Source organism: Pongo abelii, chromosome 13 (genome assembly GCF_028885655.2).
Source record: "Pongo abelii isolate AG06213 chromosome 13, NHGRI_mPonAbe1-v2.0_pri, whole genome shotgun sequence".
Classification (NCBI taxonomy): Eukaryota; Metazoa; Chordata; class Mammalia; order Primates; family Hominidae; genus Pongo; species Pongo abelii.
The window spans coordinates 86,693,192-86,711,779 of record NC_071998.2 but is presented as its reverse complement, the minus strand read 5'-3'; the positions used below and the strand labels follow the sequence as shown (position 1 = coordinate 86,711,779).

General features: G+C 50.1%; 1 long non-coding RNA gene across 1 annotated transcript; it reads left to right on the top strand.

Annotated features, from left to right (window-relative positions):
• The first annotated feature begins 1,597 nt into the window (after window positions 1-1,597).
• Window positions 1,598-17,326, top strand: LOC129047933 (uncharacterized). The gene is made up of 3 exons (XR_008509832.2): window positions 1,598-1,695; window positions 8,297-8,455; window positions 17,216-17,326. It is a non-coding gene; the product is annotated as an uncharacterized LOC129047933 (long non-coding RNA).
• Window positions 17,327-18,588: the final 1,262 nt, after the last annotated feature.

Below are 18,588 nucleotides of genomic sequence, written 5' to 3'. Positions count from 1 at the left end.
GCTGGAGACACCTTCACAGACACACCCAGAAATCAAGTTTCATCAGCTGTCTGGGCATCCTAAATCCAGTCACACCGACACCTGAAATTAACCATCACATCTGGTGACCCGTGCTTCTCCAACAGGTCACAGTAAGAAACCTGAGGAACTACCAGGAAATCCTCAATTCCAAGAGTAAGCAAAGACCATCTTACTGAGCCATCAATTCTACCCAATGGCATGTCACTGAAAACATTAATGTGTACATTAAGACAAGCACTTTCTTTTTTTAAAGAGCACATTTATTTTTGCATTAAATGCAAAATTCACATACACTTCTAGGTGGCGGGATGATGCAATGAATTTTGAGCTTGTGAGCTGCTGCAGAAATCCCATAGCCCTCTGCTCATATATCTCCCTCCTCTGCAAGTCAAGTTTGAGAAGCGTCTTAGTGGGCCATGCCCAACCCCTAAGAACACAAAATGCAATGGGGGCGGGGTTGGGGGGCTGAATAGAGAGGCCAAAAGAACTGAATTCATGACAACATTGCAGAAATATGGGTGAGGAGTAGCTTAGAAGCACAGGAGGCTGTTCTGAGGATCACAGGGTCCAATCTTGGAGCCCAGGTGTTCCAAGAGCCATCTCATGAGGTTCAGAAGCTAGGACAAGATAAAAATACTGGAAGTCTGATCCTTCTCATAAACCAAAGAGTTTCCCTTCCTCGCTTAGTCTATGTTCTCCTGACCCAGACCTTGAGACAAGAATTCAAGGGCAGGTAATTTATTTTGAAGGGGATCCCAGCATGGGGAACAACAGCAGGGGAGTGGGGAAGGGAGACGGAGAAGGACAGCCAGCCAAATAAGGATCCATTATCCAGCAAGTTCCCACCATGGACAACTGGAGCTTGACCCTCTTGGTCTGCAGAATTCTGGAAGGCACTATGGAACACAACCTCGGATGCATTCCACCTGAGGGGCAAGGGTGCTGGGGTGCTTGTATACCACACTTCATGGCCATTGGTGGAGGGCAGCAGAGGAGAGGAGAGTGGTCTTTAATTCCCTAGCACTTTGGCCTGGCTTGAGTGGAGCTACCCCAGGAGACAAAGAAAGCCCTCAGGCAAAGCGTTGCAGGGTCTGGTGGGTGGAAAGCAGCACGCACTGCGAGGATGAGGGTAAGGGTGCTGGCGAGGCACAAACAGCAAACCGCTCTACCCTCTGCATGGAGGAATCTGGTCCTCTTCACTGAGGGTTAAGTAGCAGACATGGTGGCAGAACTGGGCTTGTAGATAAAAACAATAGACTACCGCCACTAAACACATAGGTCAGGCAGTGTGCTTGGGGCTTCTTATTTGGTCCTCCCAGGAAACCTCTGGGTAGGTACCGGGATTACAGATAAGGAAGTTGACCATCAGAGCTCGAGGACCTTCGGCAGAGTCCTACAGCAGAGCTTGAGGACCTTTGGCAGAGTCCTACAGTGGGCGTGGCTGGGGCTTCAGCCTAGAGTCCATGATTTTAACCTCTGCATCTGCAGCAAGAAGGGACTGCCTGTCCTTGTGGTCACTGCCAGGAGGCATAATGAAGTTTTGTGACATGTGACTGAGCCCTCCCACCTAGCCACAGCTTTTTGGACCAAGGGGTGTGAAGCTGACCATTTGACTACCCAGGGCCCTGTGTGGCCTGACTTGGAAAGATGAGCTGGATAAAGCAGATTCCTATGGTGAGATTTAGATTGGTACCTGGAGACCTAGGCAGTTAGCAAAGTGAACTGGGGGTGGGGATGGAGCCAGATACAAAGGCAGCATTTCTTGGTTTGGCTTTCCCAGTACCATCCCTTCCTTCCCTCCCTCCCTCCCTCTTTTCCTTCCTTTCTTCCTTCCTTTCTTTTTCTTGAGACAGGGACTCACTCTGTTCCCCAGGCTGGAGTGCAGTGGTGTGGTCATTGCCCATTGTAACCTCAAACTCTTGGGCTCAAACAGTCTGCTCGTCTCAACCTCCCAAATAGCTGGGACTACAGGCATGTGCCACCTGCCTGTGTAATTCAGTCCCTGTTTTTCTGGTCTCCTCACTTCTCCATTTTTTTAAAGAATGACCTTCCCCATTGTATGCAATCTTGAGGTCATTGTCAGTCAAGATCCCCTGCCATGTTGGACCCAAGATTCCACTGACTCATGATGGGACAATTGGGACTCCCTCCCTCCAGGGAATTTAACTCCTGAGCAAAATGACTCAGAGAAAGCAGCCATTGAGATCAGTGCTCTAAAGTGATTGTCCACTCTGTGCCACTACAGAGATCTATGGCACATCGTCTGTGAGGCCGGGACACAGGCTTTCTCTTTCACTGCACATGCTGCCTGCAGCAATGTCGCAGGCGTCCTGCCCACATCCCTGGTGCTCACTGCCCCCTTATGCGGTTCCTGTTATCTGGGGCTGCATAACAAGCCACCCAGAAACTTAACAGAGTACAGCAATAATTTATTGTTACCTCTCATGGTTCTGGAGGTTAACACAACTGGCTGGTTGTTCTCATACAATTGCAGTCAGTCTATGACTGAGGCTAAGTTCATCTAAAGTCTTCTTCACTCACCTGTTGGTGCCTGGTCTGGGACAGCTGGAACAGCTCGGGGTTAATCGAGCCTCTCTTTCTCCTCTCTCCCTCCTTCTTCCTTTCTTTTGTTTTTGTTTTTGTTTTGTTTTGTTTTGTTTTGAGACAGAGTCTCGCTCTGTCGCCCAGGCTGGAATGCAGAAGTGCTATCTCAGCTCACTGCAACCTCTGCCTCCTGGGTTCAAGCAATTCTCCCGCCTCAACCCTGAGTAGCTGGGATTACAGGTACACGCCACCACGCCCAGCTAATTTTTGTATTTTTGTACAGACAGGGGTTCACCATGTTGGCCAGGCTGGTCTTGAACTCCTGACCTCAGGTGATCCGACTGCCTCGGCCTCCCAAAGTGCTGGGATTACAGGTGTGAGTCACTGTACCAGGTCCCCTGTCTTCGCTCTCTCTCTCTCTCTCTCTCCATCTCTCTCTCTCTCTCCATGCAGCCGCTTCATATGGCTAGCTTGGGCTTCCTCATAGCATGGTGGTCTTGAAGTAGTTGGACTTCTTCCAAAGCTGCTGATTCCTCTCAAAGTGAGTGTTTCAAGAGACTCAGGCATAAGCTGTGAGACATCACTTTCACTCAATTTGATTTCAGATTCAAGGTGCAGGGGCAGTCAAGGAATAGACTCCATCTCTCAATGCAGGAATAGCTTATGCACACAGAGAGGGAAGGGGATGATGGACAGGAACCATCTTGGAGATAAACCACCACATAGCCATTGGCTCTTTTCTTCAAAAACCTGGACTCTGCCAGAGAACATTCTCTGACTGGAACTGTATTCTGTTTGCCTGTGGCAGAATTCAGGAGAGTTAACACCCCCAGATTATCTTTAACTAAGGATAGATGGGAGTTTGAAGATAAACGCCCTGGCTTCTCCCAGCTCGGGGGCGGGGTTAATTCAGAGGCGAGTCTGTATAGTTTCCCAGAGGCCCCTTAAAAACCTGCTCCCCTTGTGCCCTGAAATTGCGGCCTTCCTTCCTCAACTCATCTCCCCACTCCACCTGTGCTTCCTGAGATCACCTTTCAAAAAAAAAATTGCTTGCACTCAAACCCCTTTCTCAACATCTGCTTCCAAGGTATCCTACTGAACACATGCCCCGCATTCTCCCCAAGTACTTCCCTCTTGGGTAGGTTAGCCGGAGTTGGTTTCTTTTGCTTACAACCAAAGACTAGTAAGTGCTAGAAGGAAGAAGTGGCTAGAGAGAGGATGGGGGAGCAGTGGGGTCTGGGTGCCAGTTAGCGTTGGAGGGACGTGGTAGCGGGTCTGCAGAGGAGGCCGCTCTAAGGAAGAGTATGCAAACGGAGTGTCCACACACAGAAGCCACAACAGAGAGGCCGGGCTGCGGGCCCTGCTCCCATTCCCATGTGTGGTGCGCGGTCTCTGTGGACTTCCAGGTCCTCACAGTTCCACAAGATCCCTTCTCTTTCTAAGAAGGTGGCTGAACCCCCTCATGAAAGCAAGCAATTCATAGGTGTGAAGGGCCCAGTAGAGCCATGCAGATAACCCTCCCGGCAGACAGCAGTGTCCACAGAAACCTTCTTCCTCCCTCTTCTCCTCACTCCCTCCCCACCCCTCAGGGACTGGCCTCGCTGTGAGCTCCATGACTCCATAGCACATGGGATATTCCCCAAAACAGCTCCTTTAATAAGGCCTAGGAGGATTCGTGGAAATGAGGGCATTAGGTCCTTCCCTAAGGCTCATGTGAGGGCAATAAAAGTGGGAAAAACAATCTCAATTAGGAAAAAGTGGAAGATTCAGTGAGAGCTGATGCAAGAGACTGTGGGAATGCAGAGGACAGCCTGGGGGTGGTGCCATGGTCTGTGGGACTCAGAGGACAGCCTGGGGGCGGTGCCATCATCTGTGGGACACAGGGGACAGCCTGGGGGCAGTACCTTCGTCTGTGGGATGCAGAGGACAGCCTGGGGGCGGTGCCATCGTCTGTGGGACGCAGAGGACAGCCTGGGGGCGGTGCCATCGTCTGTGGGGATGCGGACGACAGCCTGGGGGTGGTGCCATCGTCCGTGGGGATGAGAAGAGATGGAACCTGAGGGTAGGAGGTGGACAGAGAAAGAGAAGCAGGAAGGCACCAAAAACCAGCTTGGCCTACATGGGAATCTGCTTACAGCAGGTCTCTCCACTCCTTCCTTCTTTGAAAGAGATGAAGAAACCATGGTTAACTTTGGAGTAAGGCACAATGTAAGAACTAAGTGGTAGAGAATTATGTGGACACTCAGCCAATGCTTTGAGCCTGCATTAGATATTTCTATCAGGAAATCTTCAAAGTCTCTGAAAACAGAGACGTTACTCCTCAAAACAGGAAAACACCCATTTGGAAATGTTTGTGGGAAGCAGCTGGGATGGAAAAGTTCAATGATTTATCCAAATAAAACCAGAAAAATCTGTCCCTTTTAGACTGGGTTCAGAGAAGAGTATCCACATAATTCATCATCTCAAGCTGGCCACTATTGAGAGTGAGATGGGGCGTGGGCGGTGCTTACACATTGACCAGGATGTCCCAGGCAGCAATGTAGGAGTTCAGGAGCCCGGGGCTCGCTCTGCTTCCCCTGCGGGAAGGTGCGTCTGGCTGGCAAGTGGAGGTCTGAGATCTGAACCTAAACAACACTGGTAATTGTCACATTCCTCCTTGGTAGATGTCGAATACTGGGAAATGCCCTAGGCTCAGAACTTCAAGAACCAGATTAAATCCATCCCTACCCCTTCCTGACTGAGAGACCTTGAGTAGATCTCACCTCAATCCACTAATTCCCTCTTCTGTAAAATGTGGGTGATTCACCCCATTCACGAGGTCGTGTGTGTGAAAGCACCTTGTAGACTCTTGTTCAACAAATGCACAGTATCATTATTATTTGACCATTCACTGGGAAATTTGGACACTCCAAAGCATAAAAAGCTTAGACACAATACAGGAGTTCTTAAAAGCTCTGAAGAGAATTGCACCTGTTTCCATTCTGGCCTCAGCATGCATAGATTCTTTCTTCTGGAAGCATGTCCTATGACAGCCCAGGCCCTTGAGCTTTCAGCTCCTTTCTCATTGGAGAGGAAGAGCAGCTCAACCTCTAAGGGAAGAGGCATGTATACCCCCGACTGCCTGACACCAGGCAGTGTCATCGAAACAGACCGGCGGCAGGAGCAGCTTGCATTCAGCAATGGGATGCCTCCGTGGCCAGCTTGTGGGTAACATGGAAAAACTTACAGGACATGAGAAGAAGGAGACGGGGGTTTTCCGCTGTGAGGGAAGACCACACACATAGTCCCGTGAGGACTGTGCTCTGGACCATCTTCAAAACCATGGAAGCCGCGCTCTCTCCAGCCATGCGTAGGCCTGGTTTAATTAAATGTGGGCCATGAACGGGCTGGCAACGGCAATGCAGAGACGCTGTCCGTGTCTGCGGGAGAAACGTCCCGCAGCTCCGTGTCCCTGATAAGATGGTCCATGTGGAGAACAACCTGAATGCCTGGCAGATGGTTCCATCTGTTTTTCCATCATTTTGAATTTAGCAGGAAACCCTCAAGATGTGTTTTGACACAAGTGTGCTGTTTTCCTTCCCCACGTTTGGAAATGGCTGTGTTTGGAGGCTAATTAAATCCAGATGCTTCTGATTCATTTACACTCAACTCATCAAAATGTTTTGTAATCGCCATTTGAAGTCCAAGGCGCCTCTCTTGAGCCTTTTTTTCTGAAAACCAGGAAGTTTTGATTTGCCAGCCAACAGCAGTGTTCATGTACCAAAAGGTTCAAATGTGCTTCAAGATAAGATCCTAGACCCAAGAGATCGTAATGGCTGGAATTGTCCTAAAGCATCATTGTCAAATGTGGGGTGTGACCAGGCACGGTGGCTCACGCCTGTAATCTCACCGCTTAGGAAGGCTGAGGCAGGCGGATCACTTGAGGTCAGGAGTTCAAGACCAACCTGGCCAACATGGTGAAACCATCTCAACTGAAAATACAAAAATTAGCCAGGTGTGGTGGCACATGCATGTAGTCCCAGCTACTCGGGAGGCTGTGGCATGAGAATCACTTGAATCCAGGAGGCGGAGGTTGCAGTGAGCCTGGATCATGCCACTGCACTCCAGCCTGGGCACAGAGCAAGACTGCATCTCCCACCCCCCAAAAGAAGTGGGGTGTGGGCTGGGCGCAGTGGCTCACGCCTGTAATCCCAGCACTTTGGGAGGCTGAGGCGGGTGGATCACGAGGTCAGGAGATCGAGACCATCCTGGCTAACATGGTGAAACCCCGTCTCTACTGATAATACAAAAAAACAAAAAAACAAAATTAGCCTCTTCCTCCCTCTCCTCCCTCTCCACCTCCTCCTCCCCTTCTCCTCTCCCTCTCCTCCTCCCCTCCCCCTCTTCTCCTCCCCTCCTCCTCCCTCTCTTCCTCCCCCTCCTCCTCCCTCTCCTCCTCCTTCCTTTCCTCTTCCCCCTCTCCTCCTCCCCTCCTCCCTCTCCTCCTCCCTTCTCCTCCCTTTCTCCTCCCTCTCCTCCTCCCTCTCCTCCTCCCTCTCCTCCTCCCCCTCTCCTCCCTCTCCTCCTCTTCCCTCTTCCTCCCCCTCTCCTCCTCCCCCTCTCCTCCTCCCCCTCTCCTCCTCCCCTCCTCCTCCCTCTCCTCCCTCTCCTCCTCCTCCCTCTCCTCCTCCCCCTCTCCTCCCTCTCCTCCTCTGCCCTCTTCCTCCCCCTCTCCTACCCCCTCCTCCTCCTCTCCTCCCCCCTCCTCCTCCCCTCCTCCCTCTCCTCCTCCTCCCTCTCCTCTTCCTCCCTCTCCTCCTCCTCCTCCCTCTTTCTCCTCCTCCCTCTCCTCCTCCTTCTCTTCCCTCTCCTCCTCCTTCTTCTCCCTCTCCTCCTCCCTCCCTCCCTTCCCTCTCCTGGTCCTCCTTCTCCCTCTCCTCCTCCCTCTCTCCTCCTCCTCCCTCCTTCTCCTCCTTTCTCTCCTCCTCCTTCTCTTCCCTCTCCTCCTCCTTCTCCTCCCTCTCCTCCTCCTCCCTCCTCCGCCCTCTCCTCCTCCTCCCTCCTCCGCCCTCTCCTCCCTCACCACTTCCCCCTCCTCCCTCTCCTCCTCCACCCTCACTCCCTCTCCTCCTCCCTCCCCTCTCCTCCTCCCTCTCTTCCCTCCCCTCCTCTTCCTCCCTCCCTTCCCTCTGCTCCTCCTCCCCCTCTCCTCCTCCTCCCCCCTCTCCTCCTCCTCCCCCCTCTCCTCCTCCTCCCCCCTCTCCTCCTCCTCCCCCCTCCTCCTCCCCCCTCTCCTCCTCCTCCCTCTCCTCCTCCTCCTTCTCTTCCCTCTCCTCCTCCTCCTGGGATGGGTTTGCATAAAGTGTCCTTAGCCTGGAAACCGCCATGGGGGCTTTCAGCTGTTGGATGCCATAAAAAACAGTTACTTTGAAATATTTGGTGGCCAAAGAGAAATCCAAGTCATTAGGGAAAATTATAACCAAAATGACAGCAAAATTCTCTCATCTGGAAGGGCTTTGAGTCCAGGTCGTCAGTCAGACATTGCTCCCATTCCTTGGGCTTTTATGAGACTGTGGAAGAGCGAATGTATGTGGACAGTTCCAGAGCATTCTAGCAATTATCATTTTAACCCTTGCAGAGCGCACTAATTCCGGGCCGGTTGCCCATTTGTTCTTCTATGAACCAGGCCCTGTTCTAAGCCCTTTGCAGTACATGATTCAGAAGGCCTGATTGTCTTCTCATTTGCCGGCAGGAAATCTAAGGCACAGAAAGGTTAAGTAAGTAGCCCAAGGCTTCCCAGCCTGGGAGGTTGTAGAAGCCAGATTCAAACCAGGCCGTTAGTCTGACTGGAACTGGAGAAACTTCCTCGCTCGACCATCAGGCCACGATGCCGCTCCGCATGGAGATCTAGGTAAGTGGAGGCACGTACCCCAGCTTATTAGAGCCAAGACACGCAGATGTTTTCACCTACTAAAACTCTACCCTCAGCCATAGCATGGACCCTTCACTTAGCCCAAACAAAGCCTGAGAGGAGATCAAGGCCCGGCAGGCTGCGTTCTTTCACTCCTTCCTTTCTCTCTCTGCTGTGTGAATGAATTGGAAAACTCCCGCACCACACTTTATCTGGAGGGTAGCAAACAAATGTAAGGGCGCAAGGAGGCAGCTTGTTCCTGGGACTCTCCTGGCAGCTCCCAGGAGCAACTGAAAACCCGCAGGTGATCCCAGCCTCCAGCGTTGGCACTAGAGGAGCGCCAGCATCTTACAAACGCTCTTCCATGAGGGAGGTGAGCTCACTTCCTGAGGAAGTGGCTGCAGGGGGTGTCTGTAGGGGCCAGCCAGGCCTGGCTTGAAAGCATCTGAAACAGCCTGCGGTGTAATCGAGCATGAGTATTGGTTCAAACACATGATGCATATTTGTCCACTTGGTTATTAGTTATTCACGTGATCGTCCTTAGCCCGGGAACTGCCATGGGGGCTTTCAGCTCTTGGATGCGGTGAAAACCAGTTGCTTTGAAATATTTGGTGGCCAAAGAGAAATCCAAGTCATTAGGGAAAATTATAACCAAAATGACAGCAAAATTCTCTCATCTGGAAGGGCTTTGAGTACAGGTCTTCAGTCAGACATTGCCCCCATTCCTTGGGCTTTTATGAGACTGTGGAAGAGCAAATGTGGACGGTTCCAGAGCATTCTAGCAATTATCGTTTTAACAAACAGGGCTCTTTTCTAATATTCACATTCCTTTCGCATGGCCTCACGAAAACACAAACATTCACTCCATCCGCAAAAAATGCAGTCACTCTGGGAGGAAAGAGCCACCCGCTCAGCCCCGTCGCCGGGCTACAGCCACAGGAGATTGTATCTGCTCCCGGTTTCCCGTGCGGACTGTGTCTGACTCCGCTGAGAAAAGATACCGCACCCCTGGGTGGCCACTGCCACGGCCGGGCGAGAGATCCGGAGCGCTGGGGACCCTCCGTGCAGGAGGCCAGGCTACTGTGGTCAGGGTTGGCCCTGCAGATGGGGCTTTCCCTCCAGCATCTTCATTTTGGAGAGGAAGGAGAGGGCTCCCTGAACCCTGTCTTGAGGACTGCACTGATACAGTTCATACAGTTCTTTCATTTTCGTCTGATTTTCTTGGGTCTGATCTGTTACCAATCTCAAAGGGAAACAGAGTAAGATTTTGGACTCAGCCACTGCAATTAACCTCAGAACCTACCCACACGTCCAGAAGTGTTATGAACGTATATGTTAAACATGAATTCACCTCTACAGGTCCATTTTAGTGTGTGTGTGGGGGGGGGGGGGTCAGGTAAAATCAATTGGCAACCTATATTGATGAGTTATTTTCAAAACATTATTATCTGAGAGAAATGAAAGTCAGATCCAAGAACGTGACATGCTCTCTCCAAAAGCAACATCAGGGATTTTCACCTTCTATAGTGGGGGTTTCTCACTCTTCCTAAAACAATCGGGTGAATTATTATGTGATTTAAAAATGTCTTTAAAGGAAGGGAAAACAGCAATACCTAGAGACACTCTCCCCCACAAGGAGAGTTACTTTGCAGATTCGCTGGATGTTCAGTGTCCTTGTGTGTCCGGAGTTGGTTCCTGCCAGTGGGTTCATGGTCTCCTGACTACAAGAATGAAGCCAGGACCTTCGCAGTGATTGTTACAGCTTTTATTTATTTATTCATTCATTCATTTTTTAGACGGAGTTTCGCTCAGTCGCCAGGCTAGAGCGCAGTGGCGCGATCTTGGCTCACTGCAACCTCCGCCTCTGGGGTTCCAGAGATTCTCCTGCCTCAGCCTCCCTAGTAGCTGGGATTAGAGGCGTGCACCACTGCGCCCAGCTAATTTCTGTATTTTTAGTGGAGACAGGGTTTCACCGTGTTGGCCAGGCTGGTCTCACTCTCCTGACCTCGTGATCCACACGCCTCCGGTTCCCAAAGTGCTGGGATTACAGGTGTGAGCCACCGCACTCAGCCGTGTTACAGCTCTTGCACGGACCCAAAGAGTGAGCAGTAGCACGGTTTGTTGTGAAGAGCGAAAGGAGGAAGCTCCCACAGCCTGGAAGGACACTGGAGTGGGTTACCGCCACTGGCTGGGGCCGGCCAGCTTTTATTCCCTTATTGTCCCCGCCCATGTTCCGTATGTGTCCTATCAGAGTGCCCTTTCTTCAATCCTCCCTGCGACTGGCTACTTTTAGAATCCTGCTGATTGGTGCATTTTACAGTGCTGATTGGTGCATTTTACAGAGTGCTGATTGGTGCGTTCTACAGAGCACTGATTGGTGTGTTTTACAGAGCACTGATTGGTGCGTTTTACAGTCCTCTTGTAAGTCAGGAAAGTTCCCTAAGTCCCCACTCGACCCAGGAAGTCCAGCTGGCCTGACCTCTCACTCGCACAGCACTCCACATAGAGAGGGAAAGGCTGTTCACTCAGCTCGCTGTGCATTATCCACTCGGAATAATTGTTCTAGGAGTGGGGAGATGCAGTGAGTCTGGGAAGGAAGATCCCTCACCCCTTCACTCCCAGGGTGACCTCCCTGTTCCCAAGAGAGGGCCAGTGCCAGGAGCAATGATGTCCATACACACCCCACACACCACCACACATACCCAACACAACAGACGCCACATACCAGTACATGCCCCCCACACCTCATAGACTCATACTACACACATCACACATCTTGCACACATTACACATACACCACACAACAGACACACACCACACAACACACACCACCACATGCCCCCCACACGCCTCATAGACCACACATCCTACACACATCACACACACACCACACGCACTACACACACTACACATACACCACACAACAGACACACACCACACAACACACACCACCACATGCCCCCCACACGCCTCAGAGACCACACATAATACACATATCACACACACCACACACCCTCCACACACTACATATACACATACACCACACAACAGACACACTGCACAACAGATGCCACAACCACCACATGCCCCCCACATGCCCCACAGACCACACATCCTACACACATGACACACACACCACACACACTGCATACATACACATCACACACCACACACACTACATATACAATACACACACACTACATAGACCACACATACTATACACATTAGACAGACACCACCCAACACCTCCCACACACCTCATATATGCCACACACGATCCCATACCATATGCACACCACATATGCCACACATACACATACACTACACATACACAGCACACACACCACACACCACCCTGTACCCTATACACACCACATATACCACACATACCACATACCATGCATACACACTGCATGCACTACACATACACACAACACACATTACACACACACCACCCAACACCCCTCACACACCACACATACACACTACACACACACATCACACACCCATACCATACACACACTACATACACCACACATACACACTACACACCCACACCCTGTACACATCATAGATGCTACACATACACACCACACAAATGCACAAACACACCTGTGAGTGCTGACTTCCCAGGCAGTGAGCCCACTGTGCTGATCTGTGGTCAGTATCTGAAGGGCAAACAAGGGCTTAAACTAGCACCGGGCCTAATTTTGGAGGCCATTATGCAACTGTGTAGCCAAGTGTAACAACATCCTGTGCTACTTCCAAGAGCACAGTGGCCGGTTCCCCTCCGTGAGAAGGGAGGACCAGGAGGTGGGAAGACATTGTGAGGCACTAATTTTACCAAAACAAAGTGGAGGCATTCCATATTCTGGAAAGTGTGATTGGCGCTGATTGTGTGAGTGTGAAAAGGAGCGTAAACCTCAGGACTAAATGAGCGCTCTTATTGTTTGGGGCATTTTTTAAAGCAAGTAATAATTTTTTTAAGTAAACTGTGATTTACAATTTTTCTGAGAACAACCCAAATTTCCATCACTAAGGGCGGTGTATACTAGAAAGCTCTTAAATAGAATGAGTCTGATCTGTGATGTGGCCCTGGAAATGATCACTAAGATGTAGGGTCCACTGGGGAGAAAGACTAAGTGATGAAACAATGCACAGAGTATGTCATTTACATGAAAAGAGAACTTTATTCCACGGCTATAAACACGTGTGTGAATGCAGAGAAAAAAGACTTGCAGGATCCAAACCTGAGGATTGTTATCTCCCAGGAAGAAAGTGGGATTGTCCTGCAGAGAGAAGCAAGCAGCAAAGAGGCTTTTCCCATTTCACTCTATATGTTTCCAATCTACTTGAATCTCTGAGAATGGACAATACATTTGGGTATCAATTGCATAACTTTAAAAAGCAACAGAAAAACAGAAAGGGACATGCTCACTTTGGCAGCACATATACTTAAAAAACAAAAAACCCAGAAAGGTGGGGGGAAGAAGTTGGATTCATACCCATAAATAAGAAGTATAATTTGTTTAAACAGCCAGGCGCGGTGGCTCATGCCTGTAATCTCAGCACTTTGGAGGCCAAGGCGGGCGGATCACTTGAAGTCAGGAGTTCGAGGGCAGCCTGGCCAACATAGTGAAACTCCGTCTCTACTAAAAATACACAAATTAGCCAGGCATGATGGCGCACACCTATAATCCCAGCTACTCAGGAGGCTGAGGCAGGAGAATCGCTTGAACCCAGGAGGCAGAGGTTGCAGTGAGCCGAGATTGTGCCACTGCACTTCAGCCTGGACAACAGAGCAAGAACCTGTCTCAAAAAAAAAAAAGAAGAAGAAGAAGTATAATTTGTTTAAATGCACGCCTAAATTGGCAGGACACCCTGGGTTTGGCGGCTTTTTTAAAGCTGAAGACACTTGCTAGATTGCTAGTAGAATACAAAGAGGCTTATAAAACACCAAAGAGGCTTATAAAGCATCTTCAGTGTGCTGCAGACCCCTAACCCACTGCAGAGCAGAGGAGCTCCAGGGACTTGCAGGCAACAGGTATCACCGCAGGCAGAGAGGTCACCAGTGTGAGTTTGGGACCAGAATCCAGCTTCCAACCTGCATCGGCCACATGCCCGCTGTATGGTCTGGGCCATTCACTTCACCTCTTTAATGGAGTTAAACATAGTACCTACTTCAAGCATCAAAGAGTGACTGAAGCCAGGTGCAGAGGCTCATCCCTGTAATCCCAGCACTTTGGGAGGCGGGCAGATCTCTTGAGTCTAGGAGTTTGAGACCAGCCAGGGCAGCATAGTGAGACCTCATATCTACAAAAAAAAAGGCCTGGTATGGTGGCACCCGCCTGTAGTCTCAGCTGCTCAGGAGGCTGAGATGGGAAGATCACTGGAGCCCAGGGAATTGGTGTGCAGTGAGCCGAGATCACACCACTGCACTCCAGCCCGGGTGACAGAGCCAGACCTTGTCTCAAAAGAAAAAAAAAAAAGTGAGCTAAAAACATGGGATGTGCTTAAGCACTTCGTGGGACAATTTCTAGTTGTTCTAGAAATATTGGCTATTATTATTGAAGCACCACTAGGGATTCCTAGCAGAATGCATAACATCACCCCAAATCCAGAATGCAAGAGAAGTTTCCACTAGCCAGAGTCAGGTTTCAAGGCCCCACACTCGGCACTGGGCAAGTATTTGTTAAGCACTGTCAGTGTGTCCATCTTGAAGGGCTCTGCCAAGGAGTGGAGCCGGAGCCTCTCCAGGACCCTCACTCAGGGACGTTAGCAGCCAATACCAAAAAAGAGATAAGGACGCATTGCTCAGGCCCAGCACTGGCCGCCCTGGGAGTGGATAAATGTGGGGTGCAGGGCGTCCAGTCCTGTCCTGGGGAGAGGGCAATCAGGTCAAGCTTCTCAGTGGAAGCAACATCTAAGAGTGGAAAAGGCAAGAGGAATGAGAATCTGTCCCAGATAGAACTCAGGAGCAAAAGCTTAGTGGTGAGAGGGACCGTGGCACACACTCAGCCATGCAGGCGCTGCAGGTGGACTTGGAGAAAGGAGTGTGGGCAGACAGGCCCACGAAGTAACAAATAAAAGACGGTTCACACCTAATAAATTATCTGTCACACCACATACCCTACAATAGCAGAGCTCCCTGCTGGGCTGAACGTGGGGCCTGGATAGCTGCACCGTCAATGGAAAAAGTGTGCACGGACGCTGGGGCATTTCCAGCAGCAGCCAAAGGGCACTCCTGGGCTGGGAGATACGGAGGAAAGTCCATGCCCACAGAAATCCCTTGGAAAATGCCCTCAATGGCGAATCAGCCTTGTTGCACAAACATCAGAAAAGCCAGAGACAACTAAAACCTCAATGATGCAGAACTCTCATCGTGCTTCCCCTCTGCAGGCACCGGCAGGTCAAGGTTTCCCCAAGCCTGGACCTCCGGGCTCTTCTAATGCAGTGTCCTTAGCTGTGTGCTGCAATGGGAAAGCTGGTGACATGGAGGAGGGGACAGGCCCCAGCTCCTTTCAACAGTGGACTCGAACAGCCCGGCCCAGGAAGGCCATCAACGGGGAGGAAGTAGACCTGAATGTCGAGAGTGGCTGAGTGAGCACAGGAGGGTGAATTCCTGTCCTAGAATGAAACCTAGTGAAGTAGAGATGCTGGTTCCCAGACAGAACTCATCCCCAGCTTTCCTGGAAGAAAGAATAAGACAATCAAGATTTATACCTGACCATTTGTTTCCTTTTCGGTGACACGGAAATCATTGCTTGCTGTCCTAGTTTTCCTTTCTGCCCATGGTTTGTTATGGATTCACCTCAAAAGAAACAATAGCCTGAGGAATCCCAGAGCCCAGCTCACCACTGCCCCCGCTGTCTTCAAAGACCCAGGAGCCATGTGTCATCACAGGACCCCAACCCCCCATGCCCAGGGGACCAGACTAGTGTGGCCAAAAGGAGCTAGGCCGGTGGAATTCCCAGTTGGGAATTTCACTCAAGAAAAGGGAGAATCAGCAGGGCACAGTCTATTACAGGCTCACGCCAGCACTTTGGGAGTCTGAGGCGGGCGGATCACGAGGTCAAGAGATAGAGACCATCCTGGCCAACAGGGTAAAACCCTGTCTCTACTAAAAATAGAAAAATGAGCTGGGTGTGGTGGCACACGCCTGTAGTCCCAGCTACTCGGGAGGCGGAGGCAGGAGAATCACTTGAACCCGGGAGGCAGAGGTTGCAGTGAGTGGAGATTGCGCCACTGCACTCCAGCCTGGTGACACAGCAAGACTCCGTCAAAAAAAAAAGAAAGAAGGAAAGAAGGAAGGAAGGAAGGGAGGGAGGAAGGAAGGAAGGGAGGGAGGGAGGGAGGGAAAGGGAGAATCGCACTGTGGGAACCCAAGCTGACGGGATATAGGAAGAGTCAAGCTGAGAAGCCATGTCCCGAAGAAGGAGCCAATGGGTGCAGGAGGGAGAGGAGCTCCCTAATAATAAAAAGAGAAGAAGACACAGACACAGAGGCAGAGGCTGAGAGAGTAGCCACGCTGGGCTGGGAGTGGAACACTACAGGGAAGGTGCTGGTGCTCCGAGGAACTGGGCTGCGTCCGCGAGGGAGCCCCAGGGAGGCCCCAGGTCCTGCTCTCCACTGACGGGGTGGCCTTACAACATGCCTCCCCATAGCCTGCCTGCAAGCGCTTGTGTTCCTTGGGATCCAAGTCTCCTGGAAGATTCAGATGAAAGACTGTGAGATGCCTGGTGAAAAAACGTACCCCCAGGGGCTGGAAGAAAGTGGCTATTTGTTTTTTTTCACCAAATCTCCACTGCGGATTTTTGAGGAACTGTGAATCACAGGAGTGATGCAAAATACATGTACATGGGAACATTTTGTCCATGTTGTATAAAGATGAGCAGGTGGTAGATGCCACCACCTTGTGAACTCTGGCTCTATATTGTGCAGGTTCTAGGAAGGAAAAATCAGAGCAAAGGACGTGACCTGAAGAGCCAGGAATGGTTTAAAAAGAATCATTTATGGCAGATTAAGCTCATTGATTTTTTTAAAAGTGGCATGGAAAGTCAGAGTTTCTAGTAAATGTTTTTAAGAGAATTGACTTTCTTTACCTTTGCCCCAATGTGAAAGCCATTCTTTAAAATACAGACTTCAAAAATCAAACACATCATAAAACGTGGTGAATTAGGCACTGTGAAATCAACCTTCTCCTCAGCTCTTGAGCCTTCCCCTCTTGGAGTCTAACTTTCTCCAACGATAAATAATATGTAATTTGTCTGCTTTCCCTAATTCTTCCTGCCAAATTACCCCTTTTTGTTAGTAAGAGAACAAACAAAATCTCTCTCTTAGATAACCACAACTGTATTAGCAATTTTCCAAGGATTCTCTTCTTCCTTCTCCTCCTCTTTCTTGTTTTTGATTAGAAAACAGCTTTTATCAATAGATCATTTCCAGGAGTCCAAAAGGCTGTATATATACAGGTTCAACTCCTCTACCCAGAGTCCCCCAGGCCCCCACCCCGGGCAAGGCTGCAAGGTGCCTTGTGGTTTTCAAGGGACCCTGTCCCAGCCCCTCTTACATGGGCACCGCAGCTATGACACCCAGTAGTGACTCTGGGCTTTGCATCAGTGCCGGCTGCAGCTTTAGTGGCACTGTTTATGGTGGAAGCGGAGGTGTCAGGGCCCAGGTCTTATTAGAGGCAGAATGATGAGAAAGTCCCTGAAATGCAGGGACTGGGACTACCAAATGAGACCCCTCTTTCTGTCTTAGAAGCTTGATCCTTGACGGGCTTCATCGTTCTTTCTGCAAGACCACACCCTTCTCAATCAGACGCAGGACGTCCCTGCCAGCCACAGGTCCAGTCCTAGAGTGATGAGGTGAGCCAATATAAACTAAAGCATACTCCTGGTCTGCAAAGACTTGAAGTGATTAATTAGACATCCTTTCCGTCTTCCTGCCTACCTTAGCAAAATGCAGTTTCTGCTGCGGTGTTGTGGTAAGTGGGGAGACGTCAAGCTAGACATCAGATGCGTTCCTGAGGAAGCCATGGAAGTACTCGCTTTACTTGGGTGTTTGCTGTGTGCTCTGTTCACAGTGATGTTTAGTTTCACTGGTCTGAAAGAGGAAGTGCTCGAAAGGAAACACTTGGTAAATGCAGGCAAAATCTAGGTAAATGTTTCTCCTGAACGGAATTAGTGCTGGGAGCAGGAGAACGGTGATTTGGGAAGATCATGTCTTTCGGTGGTTTTGTTCACTGTCTGCGGCAGTTCATGCAAATTATTTCAAACATCATCTCCAGCATTCACACAGTCTATTCCCCTGCTCTGCAGACGGTAGAAAGGTAAAAGCCACACCTCCCGGACTCCCTTACAGCCAGCACTTGTTGAACTCAGGTTGGAACTGATTGCCGTCTGTGTTGTGGGAGTAGGCAGGAGTTCTAGATTATACCAAACAAATGCAGCCATGAGGATGGAAGGTGGCATGAGAGGGGGAAATGGGACTTCTGGCAAGCATGGAGAAGGACGTGTTTGTTCTGTGGCAGCCACAGCCAGCGCTCTTCTCTCTGGTCCCAGCAGCATACAATCTGAGTGTTAGAAATATCTCGTTGTGTGGTTGCTGTTTCTTCTGGTTGCTTATTCCTGACGACGTAGTATCCAAGCTTCATTCCCTGGTCCTCCTGAAAATTCTGTACTGACTGCTTAAACTAGCGGTGGATTCTGTCGTCTGCAATTAAGAAAGCCTGCCCTTTTATGATTTCCAGGAGACAGAGTGGCATCAGGACAGCCACACCACCAGCTCACAGCTTTCTTCTCCAGTGCTCCCAGATGAGACTCCAGGGCCCTGAAAAATGACTCTAGTGGGTCAACTAAGAGAACTAAACCTAATGTTTTAATGCATTACATTGAGCAATCTGAAAGGGTAGGAATGTCCTCACAAACTCCATGCTGAAAATACTTCTCATATCTTTATGTTCCAAGGAGTATATTTTGAAGAAACTGATCACATCTTATGATTTTATACAGTAAGTCCACTCCAAATGGCATCAAAACAGTTTAAATTGTCTAGGCACAGCGGTTCACATCTGTAACCCCAGCAATTTAGGAGGCTGACTTGGGAGAATCACTGGAGGCCAGGAGTTGAAG